Here is a 16,445-nt window from a genome sequence, read left to right as displayed (position 1 = left end):
ACATCCTTCCTTGAGGTATAACATCTCCTCTGCCAAAAAGGAATGCAGTACTCTCGGCTCTTTCCAGCACGACTCAGGATTATATATGAGGGAGTCACCACATTCTTCACAGACCAGAAAGACACATACGACTGGCTGGCACTCCAAACACAGAGCGAACTACCACGAGAGGCCACATGAAACTAGCACAAACCACAAAACCGGCGATGCCAAGAGAAGAAAGCCCATCAACAATCCGAGTCACAATCACATGGGGCGGTCACCCCAACCTGGAACAAATCATGGCAGAACGTTAGAAGGCCCTGCAGGCGGCTGCAGACCTGGATCCCTCATCAGAAGTCTTGGACAGCGAGAGGGGCCTTCACATCTACATGACAGAAGACTAATCCAGCTACACCGGTACACCTAGAGCAGAATTGACGCAGGTGCAGGTGACAGCGACGGCAGATACACTAATTTGAAGGACAAATGTAACAGATCTGGAACTGTTTCTATCTATCCTCCTCAACATCCTTCATCCTGCCTTTAGACACATAGGCAAGTCTCTGATCACCTCAAAACACCACACCACATTGGGGGGGGGGGGGGGGGGGGTTAATGGAGGGGTAACTGTTTTGAGGTTCTGATTTTATTTGTATCGCCTTTCATCTTCTCCTGAAATTTCATGAAAAATTGTCAAATTCAATTTAAGTATCTTAATGCTGCAGTTGTCTCTGGGTCACAGAGTTCTCCGTCATATGTAATGTTTTGACAAATAAAATCTGTTTTAAAAAAGACACCATACCACATAATTCATATTAGAACAGGGGGTCTCTAGATGGCTGAGGTAGGTACCTTGGTCCAAATAGGGACCTATGCTTCTAGTCAGGAAAAGGAGGGACACACTCTTAGATAACCCCTGCTCACCCTTCGGTAGCTTGGCACGAGCAGCCCGGCTTATCTCCAAGGCAATGTGTAAAGTATTTGCAACCACACTTCCAGTAAGACAGTGATAACACCACAAATGGACACCACACTGATTTAGGAAAATAGCGGTATCTTTATCAAGGAGAAATACGATGAGACCAAACGATAAAAATATCCAGCATATGCGTATTCGTAATATTTCACTGGGCCGGGTATTAGGCCAACAATCAATTGTAGGTTCTAGCGGCATTCATGAGCAGTTCACGATGATCTATTGCACTCCTGATGCAATGCTATGCAGTTCGTAATGTAGAAATAAGACAGTCCTTAATGCAAGTACTAATGCGGATCATAAAGCAAGTAATAATGCAGTCCGTAAGGCAAGTACTATTGCGCATCGTAAAAGCAAGTAATAATGCAGTTCGCAGTGCAAGGACTTATTGCGGATCATAAAAGCAATTCAGCACCGATCGTGGTGCTAGTGAAGGTCTCAATGCCACTCTTGGCTGACTCGCGGTCAGCGACTTCCAAAACATGCCCCCAATACTGTTATGAAGGAAACAAAGTGCAGCCCCACAATCCGACCCCGGTACTGCCACTCCTCGGCGAGTACGTGCCGCGATACTGACTTGAGCGGACGCTCGCGCTGCAAAGATGGGAGAGGCCGAGAGCGGTTTCTCGTAGCACGAACTCCGTCCTAGGCGGCGACACACGCACGCTCGCTGAGCGTTACCTGGCGGGGATGCGGGGAGGGGGGGTGCAGCCTCTCTCTGCTCTCCTCGTGGCTTGGCCGTCACACTGTATGGCTTCGGTTAGGCGGCTGCTGCTCCTCGCAGTGAGAGTCGGGTTACCAGGCGACTGCCTCACAGCTGATCGGCTCCCGCCGCGACTCCGTTGATCTTGGGCAAAGAACCTTGGACCCACGATGGTGAAGGTTCACAGGTCTCTCCTTTGCAAAGGCAGGCTCAGGCCGGCGGCAGTAATTTCTCATGGCTCCCCCTTGAGAGGACGGTATGGGCTGATGGCGAGAACGATCAAAGCACTTCTGATCACGCTGTGGATCGAAGCAGAGGGCAAGACTGCTCCGGGGTACACGGTCACTGGGCAATTCACACGAAGGTCTCAGGCTGCAAAAAGCACACGCACACAGCGTCGCTGAGACACACTTGGAAACTTTGATGTTCCTGAGTTTCCATAGCAGGGCGCCACCATCTCTCGGGCCCTTGAAGACAAGTTACTTCAGGACACAGCAAAGTCCTTTCAAACAGGGGGACACAGCACACAGCAAAGTCCCTTGTCCTCTCCTTCGTCAAATCAGCAAACTGCAGGCCAACCCATGAACACAGTCCTTCTCTTCAGTCTCTTCAGCTGTTCTTCTTTGGCAGGGGTTCCTCTTGATCAAGTAGTTTCAATCCTTTTGCAGTCTTGAGTTCAGGGGTTTCAGCTCTCACATTTATACCCCTAAATGTCTTTGAAGTCTTTGTGTTCAGGGGCTCTGAGCCAGGTCCAAACCGGTTCTGAGTGCCTTCCTGCCAGTGCTCAGCTTCTTTCTTTGATAGTGAAGGTCTGGGCCCCAGACAATCCGCAGGAGGTGGAGCCATTCTTTTGTGGCAGCAGCACAGCCCTCTTCGCATCAAAGGGGCTACTCCTCCCACTACACCAAATGCTGGCCAGCCTGTTGCTGTCTCACCTACTCCTCCCTGGTGTCAGGACACCTCCCAGACTTTGTCACATCCAAACCCAGACAGTCAATACACAACCAGGCAGAGGCACACAGGATGGTTAGACAAGAAACCAGCCACTTCTAAAAGCGTGGTTTCTAAACACACAATTCAAAAACCATCTTCACAAAAAGATTTGTTATTAAATTCTGAGTTCAGGCACACTGAACTCCATCTCTCCATACTATGCCTATGGGAATATATACTGGAAACATGTGACACAGCATTCCCCATCCTGTCCTATAGGCAAGATGGCCTTGCAACAGTGAAAACCGAATTTGGCAGTATTTCACTGTCGGGACATAGTACACACCTCAGTACATGTCCTACGTTTCACAAACACTGCACACTGCCCAGAGGGGTACCTTGTGCCTACTATATGGGTGTCTGATGTGCATAAAAAGGGAAGGGTAAGGCCTGGCAAGTGGGTGCACTTGTCAGGACAACAAGGCAGTTAAACTGTGTGCAGGCACTGCAGTGGCAGGCCTGAGATCTCTTTTTAGGGCTACTTGTGTGGGTGGCACAATTAGTGCTGCAGGCCCACTATTAGCATTTACATTACCAGCCCCGGCACACACAGTGCACTTTTCTAGGAACTTTACTAGTAAGACAGACCAATTATGGACAACCAATTACCATAACACTTTACACAGAAAGCATATGCACTTTAGCACTGATCAGCAGTAGTAAAGTGCCCAGAGTCCTAAAACCCACAAAAACAGGTAAGAAGCAATACAGGAGGAAGGCAAAAAGTTCAGGGATGACCCTGCAAAAAAGGCCAAGTCCAACAATTCCCAAGAAGCAAGAGGCCCCACCAGGCACGTAGATTCCTTAAAGGGCCAGCATAGGCCGCAAGCTCCTAGGATGCAACAGCACAGCCTCCCCCCCATAGTACAGTAGTGCGACTGCACCATGTTTAGATTGGACTTACTACCGGTTGTGGTAGGTCTGCAGCATTGGGATTCTCTCCCACCACAGTTGTTACCTTTCCCCAGGCTCCTTCGCCACACCATGACCAGACATCCAGAACTAGCAGACATGGCAACTATTAATGACCAGCTCAATACAGGGCAGCGTTATCACGATCTCTTCCCACGCATCCCGCATCACTCATCCCCAGAACCTCATCATGAATTCACTAACAGACATTAGTCTTATCATCCTCAATATCCAAGGGATGCACACAGCATGTAAACGCTCAGCCGTCTACTCTTACATCAAACGTCAGCCGGTGCAGATAGCCCTGCTGCAGGAAATACACCTCACACATGCAGAACTAGAATAACTGTGCAGGCGATGGCGAGGCACATTCTGCGCTACTACATATTCAGCCTATGTGCGAGGCGCAATGATATGGCTACGACCAGGGGGTGCATTTCAGGAAAGTACCAGGGTGGAGGACCCAGAGAGAAGATACACACTTATAGAGGGGCTCCTGGATGGCCAACCGGTATTAATAGGAGGCATCCATGCACCGAAGACTGAGCAGGGAAAATTTTGGAATTCCCTGTCGGGTGTCTTGGCACAGTTCTCAATGACACCCTGGATCCTATTGTGGGAGTATGGGGGGACCACAACTGCGAACTAGACATATGCCAAGATACCCCCACCCCACATAAGCTGGCCCACGCACAAAGAGCGATATCGGTCCTGGATAAAAACACTGGTCCTCGTAGACGCATAGAGAAATCTACATCGATTAAGGATATGTTACTTACCTGTAATCCTAGTTCTCTTCCAGGGGTATACTCAAAGTCATAAGCACTGAATAGTCCCACCCACGTGCTGGGACCCCGGAGAAATAGCCAATTATATATACACACATATGCAGCCTGAAAATATATTACTAGGCTCAAAACTGCCATATTGCTTTGTAATTCTTTTACATTTGAAAAAATAAAGACATATAAGTCATAATGTACATATGATATATATATATAAAGAAAACTGCCCTGAGTTTGCTTTGAAACACACAACCTTTATTTTCAAAGGTAACAAGGCAAGATCATAGAGGTAGATTAGCCTAGAAAGGCTTCATAGAAAACAATTGGAAAATTGGCGCAGTGCCTTTAAGACCTCCAGGAACACCAGGCTCCTATTATGCACCACAGGTGATAGTTAGGTCAGGTCTTTTGGACGGTGTATAACAGTGTAATCACAGTATGGGTAAAAGGGACATATATATAGCCATGGTATTCATCCGGGGAGGAGGGAGGGTTGCTTATGACTTTGATGAGTATAACCCTGGAAGAGAACTAGGCTTACAGGTAAGTAACTTATCCTTCTCTTCCAGGGGATACTCATCAATAGTCATAAGCACTGAATAGAGTAGCACGCCCATCCCCGTACAATGCGGACGAATACCAGCATATCAAAACCATTTTGCCAACATATATTACCCAAACAAATTTCTCAAGGATGCTTGACTGAACTGAGCATCCGCTTAAGTATCAGAATCAAGGCAGTAATGGCGTGCAAAACATTCCTAAGCATCGCTATCGTAGCAGCTTTGCCTCTTGTAGAATGCGCTCTCGGCTTGCCCGGGAGCTGCTTATGTGCCAGTTGATAAGATAACATGATACATGACACTATCCATCTAGAAATGGACCTTCTAGAGGCAGCGAAACCAGTGTTTAACGGACCATAATTGGTCAGTCTTTCGTACACTTTTTGTTTTTATCAAGATATAATTTTAACACGCTTTTTAAGATCTAGAGAGTGCAGAGTTCTCTCAGCAGGAGTTACAGGGTTTGCAAAGAAAGTAGGAAGAGTAACTGACTGGTTGATTTGAAAATCTGAGACCACCTTAGGAAGGAACCTCAGGCGATTACGTAACAACTCTGTTCACATGAAAAACGAGATAAGGCTCTATAGAGCATAAGGCTTGTATCTCGCTTACCCTGCGGGCAGATGTGGTTGCCACAAGAAAAGCAGTCTTCCACGAGAGATGCTGAAGGGAAGCTTTGTGAATCGGTTCGAATGGAGGACCCATTAGTTTAGAGAGGACCACATTCAGCTCCCATGGAGGAGATGGAGACCTAACGGGAGGACAGACCTTCTTTAGACCCTCCAGGAAATCTTTAACAACTGGCATTTGAAAGAAAGAAGCCGGAGTGGGAGACTTTCTATATGGCGTTATCGTTGCCAGGTGAACCTTTATGGAGGAGTATTGCAAACCTGCTTTGGCCAAATACAGCAAGTATGGTACAATACCTGTTTCTGACCTCGAATACGGTCATGACCTTCAGCAGTACACCACTTGTAAAAACGCTTCCACTGAAAAGCATAAGATTTCCTTGTAGAAGGTGTCTCCTAGCCTCCTTCAAGATCTGCATGCAGTCTTGAGAGAGACCTAAATGTCCATATTGGATGAACTTAGGAGCCATGCTGCTAACCTCAGGGACGGCAGGTTGGGATGGAACACCTTGCCGCCCACCCTGGTCAGCAAATCCGGATGACATGGCAACCTCCTGTGTGGTACTTTGGACAGATGAAGAAGGTCCGGGTACCCACACTGGCGAGGCCACTCTGGAGCAACCAGGATCATCTCTGTCTTGGAATGGTACAGTTTCCTGATCACCATGGGAATGAGGGGAATTGGTGAAAAGGCGTAGAGTAATGTTTCTGACCAGTCCATCAACAGAGCAGTCCCATTGGATCCTGGTTGCAGGTACCTGGAGGCGAAGACGCAGCATTTTGCGTGTTATGCGTCCGCGATGAGATCGATGTCTGGTGTTCCCCAGTTGTGGAAGATGTCTTGCACCACTTCTTGTTTTAGCACCCAGTCGTGGGCTTCTGCAAAATGCCGGCTTAGGCCGTCCACTTGGACGTTGAGGACGCCTGGTAAGTGGATTGCGGAGATTTTCATGTCTCGTGTCAGAAGCCACTTCTAAATCGCCTGTGCTTCCCGAGACAGGGGTCTGGACCTGGTGCCCCCCTGCTTGTTCAGGTAGTACATCGTTGTTGTATTGTCCGTCTGAACAAGCAGGGCAGTCTAATTGATCGAAGGAAAAAACACCTTGAGAGCCAGATGCACCGCTCTGAGCTCCAGTATGTTTATGCGGTATAGTTGCTGTTTCTCTGACTACATTCCTTGGATATGTAGTGGCCCCGTATGAGTGCCCCATCCCTGAAGCGACGCATCCGTCACCAGAGTCTGCTTGGGCAACTCTTTTTGAAAAGGGACTCCTACGATAAGATGAGTCCGTCGCATCCACCATCTGATGGAGAGCCGGACAGACAGAGGTAGAGTTAAAGTGTCCTCCCAGCGATTGGATATTTGGGACCACTGATCCTCTAGAGTCTGCTGTAGACGTCTCATGTGAAGTCTGGCGTTTGGAACTAGAAAAATGTACGAGGCCATCGAACCCAGCCGAGATGAGATCTGCCTGGCCGTGGGCTGAAGTATCTTCAGGAGAGTTTTGACACTTGTGGAGAATCGATGATAGTCTCTCCTCCGAAGGATACACTCTTGCGTTTACTGTGTCCAAAATTGCGTATCCTCTGTGTTGAATTGAGGATGGATTTTTTTTAATTTACATGTAGACCGAGCCGATGTAGTTGTTGAATGCAGTACGAGAGGTGCTGCTGTAGAAGAGTTGGAGACGCACTCTTGAGAAGCCAGTCATCTAGGTAAGGGTAGACGAAAATTTGCTTTTTCCTCAAAAAAGCAGCTACTACTGCCATGCACTTTGAGAATGTGCGAGGAGCAGACTTCAGACCGAAGGGCAGGACAGTGAACTGGAAGTGGTCTGACTGAATGCAATACCTTAGAAACTTCCGATGCTTTGGAGAGGTTGGGATGTGGAAATAGACATCTTGAAGATCTATAGAACTCATCCAGCCCCCTTGATGCAAGTGCAGGATTATTTGATGCAATGCCAGCATTCTGAACCTCTCTGTCAGAATGAACTTGTTGAGAAGCCTGAGATCTAGTATAGGCCTGAACTCCTTGTTTCGACCTTTCTTTGGGACCAAAAAATATCAGGAGTAGATCCCCTGTCGACGTTGATGCCTTAGGACCTCCTAGATGGCCTCCTTTAGGAGTAGAGCCGACACCTCTCCTCTCAGAAGATTTATGCAATGGATGACAGTCTTCTTTTGAGGAGGAATAGAAGGTGGAGGGGACTTGAACCTGATGGAATACCCATTCCTCACAATATTTAGCACCCACTTGTCTAGTGTGCTTTTGGTCCACTCTTCCAGGTAGAAAATGACACTTCCCCACCGGAGTGGGTAACAGAGTTAGGGGAAGCAGGCACTCACTGCCTCTGTTGTTGCTTGGCAGCAGGTGTGGACTGTCTGTAGTTCCCTTCTCGCCCTCTACCAGGATGACTCTGATAGGATTGCGAACTTCCTTGATTTTGCTGGGAGGACCACTGAAGGGTTTGAACCCTCTGTTGGTATTGTCGTCGATCGTAAGGGCGGTAGCGTCACTTGAAGTTCTTCCTCTTCTCGAGCCCAACCGCCTTCACCGTATCCAGTTCGGTCTTCATCCTGGACATTTCATCATTGGCATGAAAGCCAAAGAGAGATGTGCCATTGAAGGGGAGATTGAGAATACGATGTTGCGCCTCTGGCTTCAAACCCGTCCGTCTCAGCCAGGCAGAGCGACTGGCACAAATCTCATGTGCATAACCATGGGCAGCGAGATCAGAGGCATTAGCCGCTGCACTGATGACTTGATTGGCCACCAAACCACCTTCATGCAGGATTTCCAGGAAATCTTGCTTGTCTTATTTTGGGAGCTTCTCCGTGAAGCGTGAAAGAGTCCCACAAAGAACGGCCATACCGACCCAGTAAGGCCGTGGCGCTGGTTACCTTCATGTAAAAGGCTGAGGTAGTGCACATTCTCTTGCCGACAGAATCCATGGCCTTACTATCTCTATCTGGGGGTACCGCAGATGATGCTGCCCCGTCTGATTCTTCAGTGCCGCTGAAACAATAACAGAGTCCGGTGGAGGGTCAGCCCTCAGAAAGAGGGGGTCGCTCCAGCAGGCTAGGCACCAGGGGAAGCAATGGTCTAGAGTAAGACCTTTGGTGTAGTGTTTCAAAGAGGACTGATGTCTTGGTGGTGGAAACGGGCATTTCAATCTGAAGCTTCACAGCCCCTCGACAGAGAACTTCATTGAAGGTCAGGATATCATCAATGGGCAATATTCTACTCAGAAGAGAGTAAGAAAGAGTAGGGGAGTAATCAGCCTTTGAGTCTGAAGACCATGAAGAAGATCTATGGCTCCGTCTTCAAGGGGAGCGGTGTCGAGATCTGGATGTCTGACTCCTAGGAGAACATGATGAGTGCCTTCTTAAAGATGGGGACCTTTGTGGAGTGTCATGTTGCTCATGTCTTTCAGCTGAGTGTACTGACTGAATAATAGGCGATCTGGACCTTGTAGAGGAACATAGCAGTCTTGTAATCTTGTGGATCTTCCACTCTCTTATGTCCCCTATCCATCTCGGGGAGATATTAGTTGGAGGGGTTGGAGACCGTGCTGGTGAGGGTTCATGAGTGGCTTGAACTATCTGACGTCCTGGGGACGTCACTACCTGGGCGACCCGCATCGAGCGGTCTCTCAACGTTGCCCTAGGTCTCTATGTAGGAGGAGAACCATGATTTAAGTGTGATCTCCTCGACGTCGACCTAGATCGTGATCTTCTTCTAGGCACAGAGGGCGTTTTTTTCCGAGATCAACGGCAACCTCCTCGACGACGGATGCGTCGACATCATGCGTCTCGACGTCGAATACCTGTGTCTCACCGGCATCGAAGCCCTTGGTGTTCGGCTCGACGTCGATGCAATAGAACCCCTCGACGTCGGCGGTGATCTCGACGTCGCTACGGTCCCTCTCGGCGGCGGACTTCAACATTGATGTGTTGGCGTTAAGCTCCGGCCTCTTGACGTTGTAGGCGAGCCAGACTTGGACCGCTTACGCGTTGGTGGCAATTTCGTCTTAAGAGTCTTCCCACCTGAAGTCAGATGTTTCGACGGCGAAGGACGCCTGGACGTCGATTTGGACACCAACTCGGAGCACAAAGGTATTTTGGATGTCGATCTGTCCCTTAACGGCATATGAGACCGATGTTACCTTTTCTCACCTTTTTCTTTGTGCTCCAACCTTGGTTGAGAGGAGGGCTTCCTAAGGAATGTTCTTCTCACCCACTTGCTGTTTCTCTTTTTTTTTATAAATCTTTTTATTAAACATACTCGACATAGAGGTACAGTTCCACATAGATCAATAATGGGGAGCACAGTGAGATCTAGATAAGTACAGATACAGTAGGATAATGTTTGGAAATCACGGGGAGGGGGGATCCTCACTATCAGGGTTGCAGGGGGGAGCACATATATTGTCACGATATTAATTCCATGGAGCCCAAATTTTAAACCATTTTCGGGGATATCTCCGGGCTGCAAACAATGTCTTTTCCCTCAACATGCATCAATCAAGATCTTTCTTCCAATCCGAAACTTTAGGGGCTTGCGGCGTCCCCCCATAGTTGTGTGATGTTCCTCTTTGCAATCATGCAGCCCAGTGTGACCCACTGTGTAGCGTATGTATTGAGGTCAGTGGGCTCCCAGATATCGAGAAGGCATCTAGGGGCCTCTGGCTTAATTTCAATTCCCAGTGTTTCGGTCATTATTTCATGGATTGTGTGCCAATACTCCTGAACTGGGTCACAGTGCCATATGATGTGCATGAACGTGCCCGTGGAGGTGCATCCCCTCCTGCAGGACCCGTCTGATGAACCACCCATGTGTGCCAGTTGGGGACCTGTGATATAAATTCTGTGTAATATTTTAAGTTGCACAAGGAGGAGACGTGCTGGGATGGCAACAGTTTTGAGGGAGGAGACTGCCGTCTGCCAGTTTTTGTCGTCCAATTCGAACCGTCTCCAACCCATTTCTCTCGTAGGGACAGTAGGGCATCGTCCATGCTTTTAATTAGTTTTCTGTAAGTCTGAAATAGCCTTTTCAGGTAGGTGGTCATCAAGTAATCGGTCCTCTAAAGGGGAGTAATCAGGTGGAGGGGAGTCACGGGGCAGTACATTTTGCAGTGTGTGTCGGATCTGCAAGTAACGAAAACACTCTGACTCTGCCATCTTATACTGACGCTGAAGGGTGTCAAAGGTCTTCACGTCATTTTTGTCCGAGAGGTCTCTGATGTGGGAGATGCCAATTAGATCCCATTTGTCAAAGCCTTTGGAGTTGCCCAGGTCCTCAGTCTCTGGGAGTCCCACAAGGGCGTGGCAAGAGTCAGTCTATTGCTCCAGCCTAATGATGTAGTTGCTGAATGCCATATCTTGACTGTATGGTTAGTGGGACCAGTGAGTGTTCATCTGTTCGGTTGAGAATATAGGGCACGGGTGTAGGATCCATTTGGAAGGATCCATCTGTCCATGTTGAACCCCGGGTCATCCAGCCACCCATAGGTGCCATGATTTATTGCTGTAAGATGTGCTGCCCAATAATATTTCTTGATGTCGGGCAAGCCAATGCCCCCATCATACCAGCAAGCGTAAGTTTTGGTATACATGGTCTCCCATCCCACAAAAGGTCCTGTTGTAGCCCCTCTAATTCCTTGAAGTATGAATTCAGAACAGGGTCAGCCGAATTTGAGGACATAGAGGAGGCGGGGCAGGGACATCATTTTAAAGAGGGCAGCCTTTCCCAACAGAGAGAGTGGAAGTGATTTCCAGTTTGTAATATCATGCTTGAGCCTTTGCAACGGGTGGGACACGGTTTACGGGCAAATCGGAGTGAGCCATCAAGCGAATATACCCAGGTATTTAAATCCTTCTGAAACTATTGGAATGGGGCAGTTTTGAGGTATTAGGGGAGGGGGGAGAGGGGGTATCCATAGAGGACATATAGGAGATACTTCTGCCAGTTAATACGAAACCCGGAGAATCTGCCAAAGATGGCCAAAACATCAATACAGCGATAAGAGACCGTTTGGGGGATGCAAGATATAGAAGGATGTCGTCTGCATATAGGGAGATACGATCTTCCCACTCTGCCGACCACCGCAGACCTCGACTCATTACGTCCTGACGAATCCAAGCCGCCAGAGGCTCAAAGCTAAGGCGAATAACAATAGAGAGAGGGGACACCCCTGACGGGTCCCTTGGCGGAGTAGAAAGGTTTCCAATTTTGTGTTATTCACAACTACTTGTGCCATAGGGAAGCTGTACATTAGGCGCACCCAGTTGCTGAAGCCCAGCCCAAATCCCAACTTTGTGAGTACAGCGAAAAGGTAAGGCCATTCACTTGTATCAAATGCTATGGTGGCATCAAGGGAAACAATGACAGCATCTTCACTGATAGTCGGCACCCTCCCCAAGACCCCGTGGACTCTACGCAAGTTCAAACCGGTGTTTCTCTTGGGCATCAACCCCGATTGATCCGGGTGTACCAGGCCGCTCATTACCTTGGGCAGCCTATTTGCAAGCACTTTGGCCAGGATTTTGTGTTCTGCATTATGCAATGAGATAGGGCAATAGGAGGCGCAGTCAGTTTTGGGTTTCCCTTCCTTGTGAATCGTGACAATGGTTGCAATTCTTTGGTCCAGGGGGAGTGACCCCTGTTCTAGGCTGTGTTCAAACACACTTGCTGTTTCTTTTCCTCTCTCCTGCATGGAGTGCAGCTTAATCTTCTCCCTTTCCCTAAGGGTTCTTTTTGAAAACTTGCTGCAGTGGTAGCACTGGTCTGGCTTGTGATTCGTAGTGCTGAATTCTAAGCTCTCTCCAACTCTCGCTTTTCTGGATTCAGCCGCAGACCGAGGAAAAAAAGAACTCCAAGCACACATGACACCACCCCCTGGTCGACGCACACGATGTTAGCATATCAGAGGTACAACCGCAGTACACATGAGGGCTGCATGTAACCGCACCCAAACAATACCACACACACGGACGTATATGTCTGCGGTGGGCATTAATGTGGATGACCACCCTTGCCATGCCGGGGACAGAAGTGTTAACAAGCATTAAAAATGCAATAGGTCTTGCCTTTCATTAAGTTAAAGCCATTTGCTTTGCTATACAATACCATTAGCAAAGCAAATGGCTTTAACTTAATCAAAGGCGAGACCTATTGCATTTACAATGCTTGTTGCCTTAGCAATGGAGCCCATGGCAATCCGTCTACGCCAGGAGGGGGCGACCTGGAAATCTCACTAGCAGGCATTACCCACAGCATGTCCATATACACAGACGGCCTGTTGCTATATGTGCTGGATGGGACTATGAACCTGCACCCCTAAGCGGCTTCAGCCGGGTTACAAGTAAACTAGGCGAAATCCACCATTTACCCCTTGAACCCAGATCTCCCACCACGGGAGGTACAGATAGGAGACCTCAAACTCACCTGGAGAAACCAGGCCCTGCGTTGCCTAGGTGTCTGACTATCACACCCCAATCGACCTATATGAAGGCAACCATCGTAAGGCCTCAGTAGGGTTCTGGAAGACTCTACCCTTGGCCCCAGTTAGTAAAATATCAGTAGCAAAGATGATTATAGTGCCCTGGTTACTGTACCACTTTGCTAACATACCAGTCATTACTAACAGCTCTTTTCTCAGAATGAGACTCCCTGCTTAGCTCTCTCACATGGTTCAACGACTGACGCAAAGATGCAGCTATCGATAGACCAAGGCGGGATGGGGGATCCATCCTTCAAGGCTTATTTCCTGGTGGCACAGCTCCAGTGGCTATCCCGGTGGACAGCAGGCTCCACCTGGAGGAAACCTGTTTGGAAACCGGTCCTTTACAGATACTGGCGATTCGCCGCTTACTACCAGGGACCCGACCCAGCGCGACATACCCCATACAGGTAGCTACACCCCCGTTACCCTGGGCCTGTCTAACCCTGGGAAGAAAACAAGTTACTTACCTGTAACTTCAGTTATCCAGTATTGGTATCTTTCATAGATTCACATGCCTGAATCATCCCCCGTCGCCGAGGTGGGAGTCCCACGGTATATAAAAAAGCAGTACCAAAAGTAAATTATAGTAGTAGGCCCTATGAGAAGGCATGAGGCCTAGATTGTAGTAGCCTATCTACCTCATTATGCTAAAAAGACCAGTCTTTGCTCCAACCAATCAGCTTACAGCACCCTCTAGAACCCTCTCTGCAGAGCCAGTTCTCCTCACATTTTCGTTAGCACAAGTGGGAATGAGTATCCCAAAATTAGAGAACTGACTCTCCGCGGAGGAGGATGGGTGCATGTGAATCTATGAAAGATACCAATACTGGATAACTGAAGTTACAGGTAAGTAACTTGTTTTCCTATCCAGAATTGGGGTATCTTTCATAGATTCACATGCCTGAATCAGAATAGCAAGCATTAAGCCAGGCAAAAGTCGGTTGCGGATGGTGGGAGACTTATTTTGGTGCACCCCCATAAACTTATATTGAACAACCAACAATTGCAAAGTAAATGATCTACTAATAAAACATGACTACATTCAAAAGAGTAGTCACATAGTATTCCACAGGCAAGGAATATTAGCATAACATAAACAAGCAATCTGCAATACATGTACTTCTTTTATATCAACAAAATACTGAATAGTATACACTCATCATAAAAAACCAAACATTGTTACCCGAGTATGTTCTTATGAAACAGGTGACGTAAAACCGCTTGACCAGGTGACGTAAAACCGCTTGACCAACTGCCGCATCCTCTTGGTTTTATGATTGCAGGCAGTAATGTCTTGTAAATGTGTGGACATTTTTCCATGTCGCAGCACGGCAAATGTTCTCTAGCGGAACTCCTGCAAACAATGCTGTGGATACTGCTACAGCCCTTGTAGAGTGAGACCTTACAGTCCTTTGTAGTGGTCGGTTAGCCTTAACTTGGCAGAAATGGATCGCAGAGGCTATCCATCTGGAAATTGTGGCTTTAGTGACCGCTTTTCCCAGTGTAGTTTGGCCATAAGCCACTAATAGCTGATCTGACTTCCTGAAGTTCTTTGTTCTTTGAAGATAAAACTTTAAACATTGTTTAATGTCCAACGAATGTAGTGTTCTTTCCGCCGGGGTTGTAGGATTTGGAAAGAAAACCCGCTATTTAACTGGTTCATTCAGATGAAACTGAGAAGGCACTGGGTATGAAAGTTGGATTCGTTCGAAGAGTGACATACTCTTGAGAAAAATGTAAGAAAGGTTCTTTGATAGTGAAAGCCTGAATTTCTCCTATTCTCCTGTCAGAAGTGAGGGCTAAAAGTAGGGCGACTTTCGATGTCAGGAATTTGAGGTCGGCTTTGTGGATCGGTTCGAATGGGTGCTTCATCCGCTGTGAGAGGACCGTGTTCAGATCCCATTCTGGTGGTGAAGGTTTAACTGGAGGATAAGTCCGGAAAAGACCCCTCATGAATTGTTTTATTAGCGGTGAAGAGCATAGTGATGGAGTGTCAGCCACCATCCTGAACCTGGATAAAGTCGCTAAATGGACCTTTATGGATGAAAAAGAAAGACCAGAGCGAGCCAAATGCAAAAGATAAGGCAGAATTTTTTCCGTTTGAGCATCAAACGCTTCCATTTGAGACGATAAGTCTTCAACGTGCTCTGGGCTCGTGCTTTCTTCAAGATGTCCCGGCAGTCTTGAGGAATTTGTAGGTGTTGAAATTCTAAGAAGTTAGGAGCCATGCGTGCAATTTCAGAGATTGAGGGTCTGGGTGAAATATCTGACCCTCGTTGCGTGACAGTAGCGTTGGTGCCGGTAGAAGTCTGATCGGAGGTTCCTGTGACATCAACATGAGCTCCTGAAACAAATATTAACGAGGCCATCTGGGAGCAACTAGAAGGAGACGGCAACTCTCCAATTTCATCTTGTGCAACACTCGCGGAATCAGTGGGATCGGAGGAAAGGCGTAAGCATAGATCCCTGACCATCGCATGGACAGGGCATTCCCTCTTAATCCCTGTTGAGGATATCTGCTGGTGTAATACCGGCATTTCTTGTTCTGCTGGGTCGCAAATAAGTTTAACGTTGGTTTGCCCTAAGTCTGAAACACCTTGATCAATTGCGTGTTGTCCAGCTCCCACTCGTGGCAATCCGTCAATGATCTGCTTAGTTTGTCTGCCAGGGTATTGTGCAGACCTCTGACATGTTCCGCCTTGAGAGTTATGTTGTGAAGCGTTAGCCATTCCCATAGCTCTTGAGCCTCTTTTGATAGTGTAACTGACCTTGTCCCTCCCTGCTTGTTTACATAAAACATGCTGGTGGTATTGTCCGTTCGGACCAGGACTGAAGACCCTGCGATTCTGGGGAGGCATGCTTGTAGAGATAGGAAGATGGCTCTCAACTCTAGACTGTTGATGTGGCATTTCTTGTGTTTCTGAGACCATTTGCCTTGCACCTGCAAGTCTTGGAGATGGCCTCCCCAGCCCTCCATGGACGCATCCGTCGTCAGGACGAAATCTGAAGGAGTTTGCAAGAATGTGAGTCCTTGACTTAGATTGTGTAGTTGTGTCCACCATTGAAGAGCATCCACCATGCGCGGGTGACTTTGATAATGTCCTCGAAAGAGCCTGTCGCTTGTTGCCATTGAAGATGTAACTCCTCCTGTAGAGGCCGCATCTTGAGACGTGCCAGCGCAATGAGGTTTATGGCTGATGAACACATTCCCAGACGTGAAGCGAAGAGGCGAACAGAAAGTGACTTTCTTTTGGATAACTTTATGGCCAATGTCTGTAGACGGAGCAGCCTTTCTTGAGACAAGAATGCCTTGCACTGTATTGTGTCCAGACAAGCTCCTAGGAAAAGCAGGATCTTTCTCGGAACCAATTGAGACTTCTTTTCGTTGACAGTG

General features: G+C 47.9%; 1 protein-coding gene across 2 annotated transcripts in view; it reads right to left on the bottom strand.

Annotated features, from left to right (window-relative positions):
• The window catches only part of LOC144769628 (guanine nucleotide-binding protein G(o) subunit alpha-like), a 727,529-nt gene that overhangs the window by 604,812 nt on the left and 106,272 nt on the right, over positions 1–16,445 (bottom strand). The window lies entirely within an intron of this gene.

The sequence above is a fragment of the Lissotriton helveticus genome, chromosome 7, assembly GCF_964261635.1.
Source record: "Lissotriton helveticus chromosome 7, aLisHel1.1, whole genome shotgun sequence".
Taxonomy (NCBI): domain Eukaryota; kingdom Metazoa; phylum Chordata; class Amphibia; order Caudata; family Salamandridae; genus Lissotriton; species Lissotriton helveticus.
The sequence above is the reverse complement of the archived record's forward strand: the minus strand, read 5'-3'. Positions and strand labels throughout refer to the sequence as shown.